General features: G+C 44.7%; 1 long non-coding RNA gene across 1 annotated transcript; it reads left to right on the top strand.

Annotated features, from left to right (window-relative positions):
• Positions 1–11,455: 11,455 nt before the first annotated feature.
• On the top strand, positions 11,456–15,738 carry LOC103887249. Its single transcript, XR_002524140.2, has 3 exons — positions 11,456–11,584; positions 11,957–12,101; positions 14,041–15,738. It is a non-coding gene; the product is annotated as an uncharacterized LOC103887249 (long non-coding RNA).
• Positions 15,739–16,040: the final 302 nt, after the last annotated feature.

A 16,040-nucleotide genomic window follows, 5' to 3' on the forward strand; every position in this document is an offset into this window, starting at 1 on the left:
AATTACTATTCAGCCTTAAAAATGAAATAAATTCTGACACGTTATACAACATGGGTGAATCTTGAGGACATTATGCTAAATGAAATAAACCAGTCACAAAAGGAACAATATGACATGATTCTATTCACATGAAGCATCTAGATTTGTCAAATTCACAGCAACAGAAAGTGGAGATGTGTTTACCAAAGAATGGGGGGATGGGAAATTGGGAATCATTGTTTAGTGGGTACCAAGTTTCCGTTTGGAAAGATGAAAAAGTTCTGGAGGTGGATGGTGGTGCTGGTTGCACAACAATGTAAATGTAATTAATGCCCCTGAACTGTACACTTGAAAATGCTTAACGTGGTAAACTTTATAGTATGTGTCTTTTAACACAAATGGTGCTGGAGCTATTACATATATAATATAAAAGCAAAAAAAAAAAAAAACCTTGACCTGAAACTTGTACTGTAAAAACATTAATTAAAAATAGATTACAAATATAAATATAAAATAAGAAATGTAGAACTTTTAGAAGAAAAAACAGAAGGCAATCTTCAGGAACTAAGTCCGGGCAAAGAGTTCAGAGACATGACGCCAGACACATGAACCAAAAGAAAAAAAAAGATAGTGAGTTTCATCAAAGTGTAAAATTCTGTGTTCTCAAATTCCCTGTTAACAGGATGAAAAGACAAGCTACGGGTTGGAAGATATCATTTGCAGACCTCATATCTGACAAAGAAGTCGTATCTAGAATCTAAAAAGAGCTCACAAATCTCAACAGTAAAAAAACAAGCAACCCACTTAGGGAACATTTCACTGAAAGGGAGACACAGATGGTAAATAGCCCCATGGAAAGATGTCCAACAGCATTAGCCATTGGGGTGTGCAAATAAAAAGCACAATGGAGTACCATGACACTCCTATCAGGACATTTAAAATAAAAGATAGTCATAACACCCAGTGCTTGTGAGGATGTGGAGAAATGAACTCACTCATGCATGGCTGCTGGGAATGAAAATGGTGCCGCTATTCTGGAAAACAGGTTGGCAGTTGCTTGCAACTCCAGGCACATGCCTGCCATGTAACCCAGCAAGTGTATTCCAGGGCATTGATCCCAGAGAAATGAAAACTAACCCACACAGAAAAGCTGTGCCTGAATACTTAAGGCAGCTTTCTTTGTAACAGCAGAAAAAAAAACAGAACTGGAACAACATAAACTTCCTGCAGTGAGTGAGAGGTTCTGCAAACCATGGTTCATCCACAGAACAAACTGCTATTTGAACAACAAAGAGGAACGGACTCGTGACCCACACTGCAACCCAGATGGATCTCCAGGGCATCAGGCCTGGTGAAAAATGGCAACCTCAAAAGGTTCCATATTGTGTGATTCCATTTATAAACATTCTCTAAATGACAGTAGAGATGGAGAACAGATTCGTAGTTGCTCAGGAACAGGGACTGGGGCTTGGGAGGCAGACATGAAAGGCCAGCTCAAGGGGTTTCTCGTGGGGCTGGAACAGGTGTGCACTTTGATTGTGATGGTGGTTATGGAAATCCAGCATGGGGTAAGACTCTGTCAGACATCTCTCTCACACACACACACACACACACACACACACACGCAGTCGAATGCATGTAAAAACTAGTAAGCACTGAATTAGGTCTATGTGATCCAGCTAACATTGATGTACCAATGACCACATCCTGGCTTTGAGCTTGTACTTTGACCTTGAACTTTGACCTTGTGACAAAAGATGACATCATGGGGGAGGTGGATGAAGGGGCTCTATTAATTATTTTTACAACTTCCTGTTACTCTGCAATTATTCCAAAATGCAAAGTATTTTTTCCTTTTATTTTTAGTTGACATAAAATAAGGATGCATATTGATGGGTTACAGAGCAATATACAATGCATAACTATCAAACCAGGGTAATTAACATATTTATCACCTAGAACATTTACCATTTCTTTGTGATAACATTCAAAATCTTCTCTTTTAGTTTCTCAGAAATATGTATTTTTGTTGACCATGTTCACCCTGCAGTGTTATAGTACACTAGAACTTATTCCCCCCATGTAGCTACAGTTTCAAAATACAAAGTATGTTTTTTAATTACATTAAAAAGCAGTAGATGCAAACAGCCAAATGAATGATAGTGACAGCATCTATCAAAGTTAATTGGACCAAAGATAATTATTCCTCTTCTTCCCCCACCCCTCTCATTTTGCAATCTTAAAGTTTTTTAATGATTAAAAATGTTGAGAAACAAATACGTTTATTTAAAACACATATATAGGGTCCCGGCAAGGTGGCCCATGCCTATAATGCCAGCACTTTGGGAGGTTGAGGCAGGAGTGTCTCTTGAGCCGAGGAGTTGAAGACCAACCAGGGTAACACAGGGAGACTCCATCTCTTAAAAAAAAAAATTAGGCGGGCAAGGTGGCACATGCTCATAGTCCCAGCTACTCTGGAGGCTGAGGTGGCAGGATCCCTTGAGTCTGGGAGGTCGAAGCTGCAGTGAGCTGTGATTGCACCCTGAACTTCAGCCTGGGTGATAGAGTGAGAACCTGTCTCAGAAAAATTAAAATAAAAATTGATAAATAAATAAATGTGTGTGTAAATGTAGGGTTTGTAGAGCAGGTACAGGGGCCCCAAAGCCCACCTGCAGATTTAGCTGGATTCCAGGAGCAGGAGATGAAATGAGATTCTCCAGAGAGCAGCCGCTGAGGCACACACACCTCCTTTCTATCTGCAGGTTAGTTGTTCTTTCCAGTCCCTTCTTTGGCTCTTCTTGGAGGCGGTCTCAGGCTTACACCCCGGGGCCTGGCGCTGCTTTCTCAGCTGTGGGACTGTCACATCATCTCCCACCCTCCCTCCCTCTGTCTTAGCCATATGACGACCCCTGGCAGCATGGCCCCATCCTGCTGGCAGCCCCGTGTTACAAAATCGGATGAATAAATAACCTTCTGATTCAGAACTGTGACTCTCTTGCAAGAAGCAAGTGGCACATTCTTCAGTAAGTGTTAAAATATGGTCAGCGCTACAGATATTTTTTGAGTGGAGACAGGTTGCAGAAAAGGCATTCAAATGACACCAAGAGACCCTCTTGTGAAATGCATTCTGCAAGCCAACTCTCTCTTCCTGTTATGTTTGCATGTGGCTTTTAGATGAATAATATTGTCATGATTTCCATCACTTACTCAAGTCACCTGCAGTTCACCCACCTCAGTGAACCTGCCCAGAGAAGCCAAGGGAATGGAAGCTCCTACTCTTATGGGGACGCTCTAATTATGGAAGGAAAAGGGGATACAGAGGCAATGTCTTAGGGCTCAATGGTTATCTTCCAAGCCGTGGCTTTCAGAAGCTATGCATCTAAAATCTTTCAATGGATAACGAAACAGATTTCCTCTGACCTACCGGGAAGATCCACCGTCAGTAGCTCACACACATTCTCCACCCAGCTCTTCCCTGCACGACGTGCAATGATATAATTACCGTCTGTGCCAGTCAGTCCTCGGAGATGCAGTTGGCACCGAGCACAGAGCGCCACTAGACAGCCACATGGCCCTCCCTCTCCCACTGGGATATTTTTATTCAGAAATTTCAGTGCAGGCTTCGGTTTCTGGCTGCTGGATTCCTGAATCTGTCTTGCGGGGCCTCCTGCCCACAGCAAATCTTCAGCGCTGCCTTTGGATAAGGGAAAATGATTCATAATAGAACCAAAGAGATTCTTTTAATGAACTTGCCCCAGGGGATACCAAGCTCTTTTTATGATCAAATTTAATGAATCCTAATGAATTTCATCATATGAAAATGATGTGTCTGCACCGTAAAGGAGCCACAAAGCTCACTGGCCCAGACTCAGGCAGGAAGAACAACAGGGAAACTATTTGTAAGGAGCATAGAGGGGCGCAAAGTAAAATAGCTTGAATGGATTTTAAATATTACTAATGAGGTGTATAAATATAGCACACAGGATCTCCAAAGTAATTTGCAGCAAAAATACTAATAATATGTACAAGTTACAGTAGCTTTCTATAAGGGCTCTTCAAGCCTTTTTTCTCAACTTTGATTTTTAGAGTAAAGGATTTCTTCCCTTTAAGTCATGATTCAAATGCCTACTGCCTGACAAAGCCTTCTCCAGCTCCCGCACCTAGTCCTCAAATATCTGGGCTTCTGTAGCCCTGATTCCCAGGTCTACAGGAGCCTGAGCCCAGTGTTGTGTCTCTGCCCTCAGACCCTTGAGTCTCTACATGCAGAACATGTGAATTGTAGCAAGAGCGGGCGGGATCTTCCTCCCAGCCCCCTGCAGTGTCGGGCATGGTGCTTCCCTGACCTGTGGGTTACCCAGCCCCGTCCACACTGGGATGCGGTGCGGCCGTGAAACATCCCTTAGACACACAATGTTGGTGGTTACCTGTTCTACACGGTGGGCAAGACACAAGCACAACTCATCCAAGACAAATCAGGGAAACGGGCAAGCCAGGCAGCAGAAAGAGCTCAAGGAGAGAGAGCCTGTCTTCCCCTCCTCCTCTTCCTCCTTCTCTTCCTCCTCGTCCTCCTCCTCCTCCTTCCTTTTCCAGGGAGTCTCGCTCTGTTACCCAGGCTGGAGTGCAACATTTCAGCTCACTGCAGTCTCTGCCACCCAGGTTCAAGTGATTCTCCTCCTGCCTCAGCCTCCCAAGTACCTGGGATTACAGGCATGAGCCATCACAGCTGACTAATTTTTATATTTTTAGTAGAGACGGAGTTTCACCATGTTGGTCAGGCTAGTCTTGAACTCCTGACCTCAAGCGATCCACCTGCCTCAGCCTCCCAAAGTGCTGGGATTACAGGCGTGAGCCACCACATTTGGCTAATTTTTGTATTTTTAGTAGAGATGGGGTTTCACCATGTTGGTCAGGCTGGTCTTGAACTCCTGACCTCAAGCGATCCACCTGCTTCAGCCTCCCAAAGTGCTGAGATTACAGGTGTGAACCACCGCACCCAGCTGAGTCCAGCTACTTCTGAGGTTCAAGTGATTCCACTTGACTCAGGCACGGAGCAAAACAGAGGAGGGAAGAGGCATGAAGAGTGGGAGAAAGGAACCAGTGAGATGCATGTGGGCCCACTGGTTGGGAACCCGTGTGCCAGGCTGCTGAACTGGAGTTCATCCCAGCACAAGGCATGGACTGCAGGGTGCACCGGGGGGCAGGTGCTCCCAGTCACAACCTTGGGGAAAAGCTGGAGCTATGGGAGGAGATTTGGGGTCTCTGCTATTTCACCACTTACAGAACTGGAGAAGTGGGTATTGGTGCAGCAGCTCAGGAAGCAGACAGTGTCCTTGAGTGGAAAACTGGTTTCAGGAACCTCAGCTGACCCACTCTGCCAGTGCAAATCTTTATTGGTTTTGCTGTGGCATCTTTACAATGCTCTGTTCTGCTAGTTCAGTACCACTTCAGGCCACGCAAACGATGCAGCTGGTTTTAAAACAGAAGAAATTAGGGAAAGGTGACACAGTCTGTTGGGTCTGTGAGTGCAGCAAAATGAAGACAATTTCATACAAGAGAAGAGCTTTCAAAATATTCATTGCATGTAGTACATCCCCCTTTTATACAGAAGAGATAATAATATTCACTTAAAACAACAGTTTCTTACTCTCCTCTTTAAATAAATGTTGAGAAAATTTCAAAAAAAATAGACTTAAGGGGTTGCCAAACTACAGGCTTAAGGGGAGCATTTGTACATCTTGAGTAAGTGCTGCTAAAAGAAAAAGGAATTTTTTTTTTTTTTTTTTGAGATGGAGTCTTGCCCTTTCACCCAGGCTGGAGTGCAATGGTGTGATCTCCACTCACTGCAACCTCTGCCTCCTGGGTTCAAGCAATTCTCCTGCCTCAGCTTCGGGAGTAGCTGGGATTACAGGCATCTGCCACCTAACCCAGCTGACTTTTGCATTTTTGGTAGAGACAGGGTTTTGTCATGTTGGCCAGGCTGGTCTAGAACTCCTGACCTCAGGTGTTCCACCTGATTCAGCTTCCCAAAGTGCTGGGATTACAGGCGTGAGCCACTATGCCCGGCAGATAAAGGAATGCAATGGGATGTTATAAGACGTGGGATTGACAAGGTCAAATCTCAAGTTTAGGAAGATGGATATGGAAGGACCACAGAAGCAGCTGGAGGATCCAAGGCAGGGAATGAATGGAACCAATGGTGCCCAGCTGGAGAATTGCAGGGTCGCTCCAACAGCCACCTGAGCCGCTGCGGGTGTTACTGCCATCCCCTGAGGCAGAGGCCATGCAGGGCCAGAGCTCTTGGACACCCAGCGTGGTTGGAGCTATTGGAAACTCAGCTGTCTGGGTGGAAAACTGACGGTGGAATATTTCCCACTTTCTTATATATGTTTCAACCACAAACATTTTGCTCATCAGTATGTGTTATTTCTATCTGAACACTTGATAAATGTAAGATTATTTTTACGTTCTATCTGCATTCTCATATCTTTTTGTTTGTTTGTTTTTTGAGATGGAGTCTTGCTCCATTGCCCAGGCTGGAGTGCAATGGCTTGATCTCGGCTCACTGCAAGCTCCACCTCCCTGGTTCAAGCGATTCTCCTGCCTCAGCCTCCTGAGTAGCTGGAATTACAGGTGTGCACCACAATGCCCAGCTATTTTTTTTTTTTATTTTGTATTTTCAGTACAGACAGGGTTTCACTATGTTGACCAGGCTGGTCTTGAACTCCTGACCTCAGGTGATTCACCCACCTCAGTCTCCCGAAGTGCTGAGATTACAGGCGTGAGCCACCATGCCCAGCCTTAGAAAATCTTTTTGAAATCACTTTCATAAGGAAATGCCAGCTTGACCATCTTACTCAGGTGTCCCTTCCTAGCAGGTACAGAAAGGAAAATAAAGCAGTGCATTTCCTGTGGCTGCCCAACAAATCACCGCGAACTGTGTGGCCAAGTGCTCTCACAGTCCTGGAGGCCAGGTGTCCGAAGTCAAAGTGCGGCAGGGCCACACGCGCTCTGAGGTCTCCAGAGAAGAATCCCTGCCTCTGTCAGCTCCGGGCAGATGCAGCCACTCCCGGCGTCCCCGGCTGGCCTCTGCCTCTCTCTGTTCCCTGCCTATGCTCACACGGCCTTCCCCGTTTCTCTGTGTCTTCACGTGATATTCTCACAAGGATACCCAGCATTGGATTAAGAGCCACCCTAATCCAGTGTGACCTCATCTTAATTTAACTAATGGGATCGACAAAGACCCTGTTTCCAAGCAAGGTCATACTCCGAGGTCCCAGGCGGGCATGGGTTTGGGAAGGACAGTGTGAAAAAATTGCGAGTCTTTCAGGTCTTTGCCTGGATTCTCCTTTTTTGACTTTCCTTTTCTTTTCTTTTCTTTTTTTTTTTTTTTTTTTTTGGAGACAGAGTCTTGCTCTGTCGCCCAGGCTGGAGTGCGGTGGTGCAATCTTGGTTCACTGCAACCTCCGCCTCCTGGGTTCAAGCCATTCTCCTGCCTCAGCCATAGGAGTAGCTGGAATTACAGGTATCCACCACCACGCCCAGTTAATTTTCTGTATTTTTAGTAGAGATGGGGTTTCACCCTGTTGGCCAGGCTGGTCTACAAACTCCTGACCTCAGGTGATCTGCCTGCCTCAGCCTCCCAAAGCGCTGGGATTACAGGCTGAACCACAGTGTCTAGCCCGCTTCTAATACTTTTAAACTCCTTTGTGGGATCCAATCATGTCAATTCCCCACTTGCTTCTTGTTTACCTCTCTTACTGAAGTGTCTCCTGTGGTTTAAAACAAATCAGATTCCTCCCCTGGGGCTCACTCCTACCACTGACACCACTCTGTCCTACCCCAACTCCAATTATTCCTGGGGCATGTGAGAGCTCCTTCCAAAGGTCATATGCAACTCTCACGTGAATTTACCACATATCATCCTTCAATCCTTGACCTTGGAAATAAACTTGGAATTAACTTGGATCTCATTTCCATTTAAATTAAAATAGCCCGGGTGCAGTAGCTCGTGCCTGTGATTCCAGCACTTTGGGAGACCAAGGCAGGAGGATTATTTGAGCCCAGGAGTTCGAACCACGCTAAGCAACATGGTGAAACCCTGTCTCTAAAAAAAAAAAAACAATAAAAAAATTAGCCAAGCAAGGGGGCATGCACCTCTAGACCCAGCTACTTGAGAGGCTGAGGTGAGAGGATCACCTGAGCCCAGGAAGTCAAAGCTTCAGCCAGTTCTGTTCACACCACTGTACTCCAGGCAGGGCAACAGAGTGAGACCCTGTCTCAAAAACAAAAAAAAAATTCAAAATATGCTAAACCTTTTGCCATGAAATCCTAGCAGTAAACTTATTCTAAAAAATACATTAGAAAAAATTAATTAAATGCAAATGAAATTATTATTATATTTTAAAATATAAGACAAATAAAGGGAAGACATTGAAGACCAGGTCAAGCCTCCATAAAATAATCAAAAGTCAACTGTGTTTCCTATGTCATAGAAAAACCTCTCTTCAAAGTTAATAACTGAAAATCGAAGACATGAAGGATTCTGTCAGTGTGGAAAGAAGTAAATGATTTCAAGAGTTGGCCCTAATAATAAACACAGAAAGAGAGACCTTATAAAGCCATTAGGAACACCAGTAAGTACAATATAGTCCTAAGTAAGCCGCGTTAAGTCTGTATTTGCATAAGTCAAACTGATAAGAAAATGGAATTATTTGGAAAATTTTATGTATGAAAAAGGAGCCAATCAGAAAAAACCAGATTATCATTTGTATCATCTGGCTGGTCACCTATATTCACTGTACTAATTGAATATTTTATTTTACTTCACTCGAGTAGATAAACCCTAGATGAACTTAATAAACCAAGTGAAAGAAAAAAGAATGATGTATTTGATATAGATCTTTAACAGAAATTATAGCTTTAAAATTATTTAAATGTCTCTTTCTTCTACCTAAGTTTTCGTTATCTCTTTTGGCTAATATACCCATATAATTAACTGCATATTTTGGTTTTCATTTACACACAGAAATATGGAGAGAGAAGAAATTATTCTTTTATGTACTTAATGCTTTGTATATTTTCTCATTTAATCTTTACAGTAATCTTTAATAAAATTACTTTATCTTACATATGAGGTATTTTAGTTTAGGAGTTAAATAACTTGCCCAAATTTTCATTACAAAGAATTATTCTAATAAGAATTCAAATCCAACTCTCTCTGATACCTGGCTGGGGTCTTTCAGGTATCCCAGAAAATCATAAACTAGACTTTATTAAATACAGATGTTCTATGAGGACACAGCAGCAGTTCTACTACTGTTTGCTTCTAAATCATTTCTAAATCTTTTCATTTTGAAATAATTTTAGGCATAGAGAAGAGTTAAAAATAATAGGACAGAGTTGCTCATGCTGATACCCCAGGATTCCCTGATATTAACAATGACGTAAGCAGGGTCTGTTTATCAAACCTGAGAAATTGACATTTTCACAGGCCCCAAACTGCAGACTTTAAGATTTTATCCATTTTTCCACTAACGTCCTTCTTATGTCTCAGAGGCCAATCAAGTATCCCACATCCAAATCCGTCATCCCATCTCTTCTGTGCTGTTCAATCTGGGACAATTTCTCATCAGACGTCCTTGTCTTTTCTGACCTTGACCACTGTGAGGAGTACTGGTCATTGCTTTTGGAAAATGTCTCACTCATATAGCAGGTCGCCCTCCTTCCAAGATCCACCGTCCACCGTCCACCCCTTCCCTTCCGTCCACCCCCTCCACCTCCATCCTCCTTCCACCTCCCTTCCTCCACTCTTCCCTCCTCCTTCCCTCCCTTCCACCTTCCCTCCTTCGTCCACCTTCCCTCCGTCCACCCTTCCCTCCTCCACCCTCCACTCTTTCCAGATCCACTTCCTTCCCTCCTCCTTCCACCTCCTTCCAGGTCCACCCTCCTTCCCTCCTCTTTGGAGTCCACCCTCCTTCCACTCACAGTCCACCTGCGTCCTCACTCTCCATCCACCCTCCACCTTTCCCTCCTTCCCTCCTTCCTTCCGTCCACCCTTCCCCCTCTGCTGGGTCCTTCCCTTCCTCTTCCTCCTTCCCTCCTTCTTCCTTCCCTCCTTCAGTCCACCCTCCGTCCTTCCCCCCTTCCGTCCACCCTTTCCACTGTGTAAGTCCCTCCCCCCCCACTGGGTCCACCCCTTCCAGGTCCACCCTCCTTCCCTCAAGTCCACCTCCATTCCCTCCTTTAGATCCACCCTCCTTTCCTCACTCTAATAGATCCCTCCCTTCCACTGATCCACTCCTTTCAGTCCATTCCCTCCTTCCACTCCTTCCACTGGGTCCACCCTTCCACTGCTGATCCACCCTCCTTCCCTCCTGATCCACCTTCCCTCTTCGTCCACCCTTCCTCCGTCCCCTCTGTGATCCACCTTCCAGATCCACCCTCCCTTCCCTCTTTGTCCTTCCCTTCAGTCCCTCCTTCCACTGATCCACCCCTTCCACTCCTTCCCCTCCTTTCCATGGTCCCTTCCACCCCTCCCTTCCACCTCTGTGATCACCTCCACCTTCCACCTGCTGGTCCATTCCCTCTTCCGTTCCTTCCAGGTCCATTCCACTCTGTGAGTCCACCCCTCCCCTCTTCCAGTCCTTCCACCTCCATCCCTCTGCCACCCCTCCATTCCACTTCCTTCCACCCTCCTTCCCTCCTTCCCTCCGTCCACCCTCCAGTCCCTTCCCCCCTCATTGTCCACTCCTTCCCTCACTCTCCGTCCTCCTTCCCTCCGTCCACCCCTCCCTCTGGTCCACCCTTCCGTCCATCCCTTCCTTCCACTGTCCACCCTTCCCCTCTGTGATCCACCCTCCTTCCAGATCCACCTCCCTTCCCACCCTCTGTGAGTCCACTGGGTCCACTCCTTCCTTCCTCTCCACTCTTCCACTCCCTTCCACCCCTTCCACTCCTGCTGAGTCCACTCTGTGGTCCACTCTGCCGGCTCCCTCTGTCCGTCCACTGCTGGGTCCCTCCTTCCCTCTTCCGTCCACCTTCCTTCCCTTCCCTCCGTCCACCCTCCCTTCCCTCTGCCGTCCCTCCTTCCATTTCTTCACTCCGTCCCTCATCACTGTGATCACCTCCTCCCTTCTCTGATCCATTCCACTCGGGTCCACTCCCTCCTTCCTTCTCTCCACTCCTCCTTCCACCCTCCTTCCTGTGGGTCCACTCATGGGTATCCTTCCCTCCACTGTCCATCCCTTCCATCCACTGTGATCCACCCTTCCATTTCCTCCTTCCGTCCACCCTGTCCACCCTTCCCGTCCACCCTTCCACCCCTCTTCCCCTCACTCCTCTTGCGTCCATCCTTCACTCTCATCTTGGGTGCCTCCTTCATCCTCTGTGGGTCTCCCTCCCTTCCTCCTCTGCTAAGTCCCACTTGTTCTCGGCTTTTCTTCCATTCAGAATTCACCTTCCACCAAGTCTGGGTGCAGCTGAGGCTCAGGACTTAGGATGGAGAGACTGAGCTCCACCTCCTCATGGAAGGCATAGCAGGAGTGTGGGGCCCTGTGGAAACCATTCCAGTACTCTGCAAGTATTTGGAGGAGATGCTTGGGGCTATGTAAGTACCCTGCTCTTTGTTAAATTTTGCCATGAATTTGTTATTCTTCAGGGTTTCTGTCCCGTGACATCATTACTGTGCAGGTCTGAAGGTGATTTTCCCATTTCCTTCATTCCTTCCACATTTGTTATTTGGAATTCTTATTTGGAAGAAATTGGAATTGTTATTTGGAAGGAAGTTTTGTGATTTATTTATTCAATCACTTATTGATATATTTACAAGATATTTTAACTTGTTAATGGTAAACTAACCTACAGACACACTTGAGTTGCAAGCTGGAACGTATTATGTCCTGTGCTCACACACTGGGGAATGCCAAGTGCATTTCTGCTCTCATATCAACATATTAATTTATTTTTGGTTGAACTACAGGTGTTTTCTTTCTACCTCTATCTCCACTCTGAACTCTTGAGACAGAGCATTGGTTTGGGATGTTTGCAACTCTTCTCTGGGGGTACATGGATGTGTGTGCTGTGTGCTGACTTAAGCTGAGGGGGGCCACCATATGATGGCGCATGTAAGTAACTGCTTACCTATGTGAATCAGGACTTTCTTGATATAGTGCAAACAGAATACACTGCAGACAGAATCTGGAGGCTGATATAACACTATGTTCATCTTCCATAAGTCCTGTTATCAGTGGATGGCAAATAACAAGGTAATTTTTGAAGCCTGAGTATATAAAATACCTTATTCTAGAAGGAAAAAGGGGGAAGGAAAGAAAAAGCAAAGACAGACAAAACAAAGAAAAAAATGGAAAGAAGAAAGGAAGGGAAGGAGAGGGAGATGAAGCCAGGGAGAGAGAAAGGAAGAGAAGGAGAAATGAAACAATTTTTCACCGTGTCTCTGCTTCACATGTTGGAATGCCAAATCAGAGCCTGCAGAAGGAAAGGTTCCATGACAAACACATAGCCGAGTGCCATGAAACCACACCTTCCTATCTCCCCAGCAGGACATTTGTTCACTTATTTTTGCATCTCCTTGTTGAGATGCCAACATTTCGTTCTGCTTTAATTGCTTCTCAGTATGTTACTCTTCAGAACCGCCCTTCTCAGAGTTGTCTGAATCTCTATTGTTATGCTTAAACCAGCCAATTCCCAAGTTTGCAGACCTGTTTAGTTTGCCGACCTGAACATTTCAGGGGAAGATAATTGAGACTCGACTTCAGCAAAGCGCGCTGGCTTTAAGTGAGCAGCCTTTGGGTTTGCACCTGGTGCTGTCCGTCTGTGCTGCTGAAAAGGTCATCCGTGTGTTCAAGAGTATTTTCCAGAGGCTCTAAGCCATTGTAAAACAAACAACCTAGGTGATTTTTAACAATTTACAAGAGTTAAACTTAGGTGTAAACTGTTTCTTTGAAGAATACAAAACGTAGACATTGTCCAAACAAACTTTACCTTTAGGTAATTTATTAGAAAATGCATTTGGTAGGAGCCTTTCAGAAGATGCAAAAATTACTAAAACTAAATCTACAATAAACAATGCAAAGATCTATTTGACATTTGGTAATTACTTAATTTCCATAAAGGCAGAATTATTTTAAAAAAGACTAAAACTAGTCCATTATTTATGGATTCCCTCAATACAGTGTGAATATTTCTTTTGGCTTAATTTTTGAACATGGGCCTTCATATTTCCTTTGTTTGTTGGAGAGAACAGATAATATTCTGAAGAGTAGGTTGACTTCACCAAGTGAGGGAAAGAGCCTCTGATCTAGAATATGTATAAAAAAGCTTTGAATCTGAAATGGAAACATCAGAATTCTAGCAGCAACAGAATTACAAACTCAGTGTAGGCCATGGATTTTTATTAGCTACCAGAACTTGCTTCCTTTTTCTCATATGTAAACTCAATAAATTAGACACGTTCAAACTAACGAAAATGTCCTAATTAAGTGGTTTCAAATTCACTTTTTGAAAACACAAAGATGAGAGTTTAACTCTAAGCTCTAACATTTATATCAGCTTGTTTGGGGGCAAGCACTTACGTGACCTCAGACTCTGTTTCCTAATCTGCAAAACTGAGTTCATAGAAACCATCCCACAGAGCTGCTGTGAAAATTAAAATCTATTAAAATAGTTTTCTTGCCAGGCACGGTGGCTCAAGCCTGTAATCCCAGCACTTTGGGAAGCCGAGACGGGCAGATCACGAGGTCAAGAGATCGAGACCATCCTGGCTAACAGGGGTGAAACTCCGTTCCTACTAAAAAAAAAAAAAAAAAATACAAAAAACTAGCCGGGCGAGGTGGCGGACGCCTGTAGTCCCAGCTACTAGTGAGGCCGAGGTAGGAGAATGGCGTAAACCCGGGAGGTGGAGCTTGCAGTGAGCTGAGATCCGGCTACTGCACTCCAGCCTGGGCGACAGAGCAAGACTCCATCCCAAGAAAAAAATATATATATATAGTTTTCTTATCAATATAGATATAGATGCATTCATTTGTTCATTCATTTATTCAACAGGTGTTCATTGGGGCCTACATTGTCCTGGGCACTGTTCTAGATGTGTGAGACACACCAATAAACAGAAGAGAGAAAATCCCCTGTCTCATGGAGCTTGCATTTCTGATGGGGGAGATAGTCAATAAATGATAGATATAATAAGGAAATTATGTCATATGGTCTAAAACCATACTTAGACTTATGGTCTAAGTAACACGGAAATGAGACTGGAGGGATGAAGCTGGTGCTGGAGCATAAGTTGTAACTTTAAACGTTAGATAAGGTGACCTTTAAACGAAAGTCTGAAGGAGCAAAGAGAGTGAATCCTAAAGACATCTGGGGTAAGGACGTTCCCAGCAGAAGAATCTGCTCCAGCGCAGCTCGAAGGCTGTAGTGAAACAGTGGAAGATCGAAGGTAATGGGAACCGAATAGCCAAGAGCACTGCAGGACGCGCACCCTGCCAGTTCAAGCTGCAGGCCCTGCAGGGCCCCAGAGTTTTATGACATGGTCCTTCACCTAAAGATAATCAAAATATAAATGAAGGGAACTTGCAATCATGTGTGCGTGATTTCCTCAAATATACTGCACACTCCTTGAAGGCAAAAACTCCGTCTTCTCTATGGAATGGAGTTCCTTCCTAAAGCTCCTCAGGGCCAATGGAGTGAGAGAAATTTAGAAAGACTCGTCAGCCAAACTGCTGTCTTCTCAGGTAAAGATGAGCAATTTACCAGCCACCTGCTGGAGGGAAGGTCTCATTCAAAGCATCCCCAGATCACGGCAGATGGAAAGGAATATTTTTGCAGAAGGCCTTCTTCAGATCCCGACTGCTAATGATGGTTGGCTTCATGTCTGCCTAGGGCTTTACCTGAGCAGCTGCGGGACATACCAGTTAAGCTGCTTTAAGTTTTCCCCAAAAATCAGCACCAGCAGTGTTCCGGGGGAAAAGCCCGAGGGAAAGAAGAGAGCAGTCGTTTTGAAAGGCTTGGTGCTTTTTCTCTGCCCCCTCCTCAGACAGGGAGAAGAGAGCCTTCAAATGAGTGTCTCACAGACAGCCGCACAGAGCTCCAGCTATCTGTGCATCTTGCAAAAATAGAACAGCATCTTGTGGCTCAGGGATTTATTTCCAGAGTCTGCCTATTCCACTCTGGAGGTATAAATTGGGTTCTTTTCAGTCATGTTAAGAGGAACTTAATTGCATAATTTATCCCACGCAGACTTTTCTACCTTTAACAATTCTGGCCTTGTTGAAAGCAAAAACCAATTTTACCATGATTGAGCTAATATCGTTTTTGTGCAAACACAACCCTTTTATCAGGGAAGAGCAAAGTCATTATTTCTAATATACTTTCACAATGACCTGCAAAGTAGGTGGGTGGTGAGTATTACTTTTCATAACAGATGGGACACAGTGCACCTGAGACTGGAGCTAGGTGTCCGACTCCACGATAATTATTTTTTTCCCTTTCCTCTCCTAATTGCTCTTCTTCCCTCCTTCTTTCCACCTTGCTATTTATAGAACAGAATTAGTGCACCAAAGAGTATGTAACTTGACAGGTAACTGGTGGGCACGGCGCACTCAACATGAACATAACCTAAGAATCCAGGGTTCCCTCCTCCTTCTCAGGGGCCCTGTAGCATTATGAAACAACTGAGCTATCAATTAAGATTCTGCAAATAATTGTCTTGGAGACGCTGCAATACAAAGCTCATGCACTGTATCAGCCAGATCAAACCATCATAGCAAAATAAGCTGAGTGGCTAAACAACAGGCATAAACTGAGTGACTTCAACAACAGATATTTATTTTCTCAAAGCCATGAAGGCTGGAAGTCCAACATCAATCAAGGTTCCCACCCATTTGGTTAAAGTTCTCGGGTGTCTCTTTTTGTTTTGTTTTGTTTTTTGTAGACAGAGTCTCACTCTGTCACCAGGCTACAGTGCAGTGGTGTGATCTCAGCTCACTGCAACCTCCACCTCCCCGGTTCAAGTGATTCTTTTGCCACAGCCTCCCAAATAGCTG

The sequence above is a fragment of the Papio anubis genome, chromosome 11 (assembly GCF_008728515.1).
Source record: "Papio anubis isolate 15944 chromosome 11, Panubis1.0, whole genome shotgun sequence".
Taxonomy (NCBI): domain Eukaryota; kingdom Metazoa; phylum Chordata; class Mammalia; order Primates; family Cercopithecidae; genus Papio; species Papio anubis.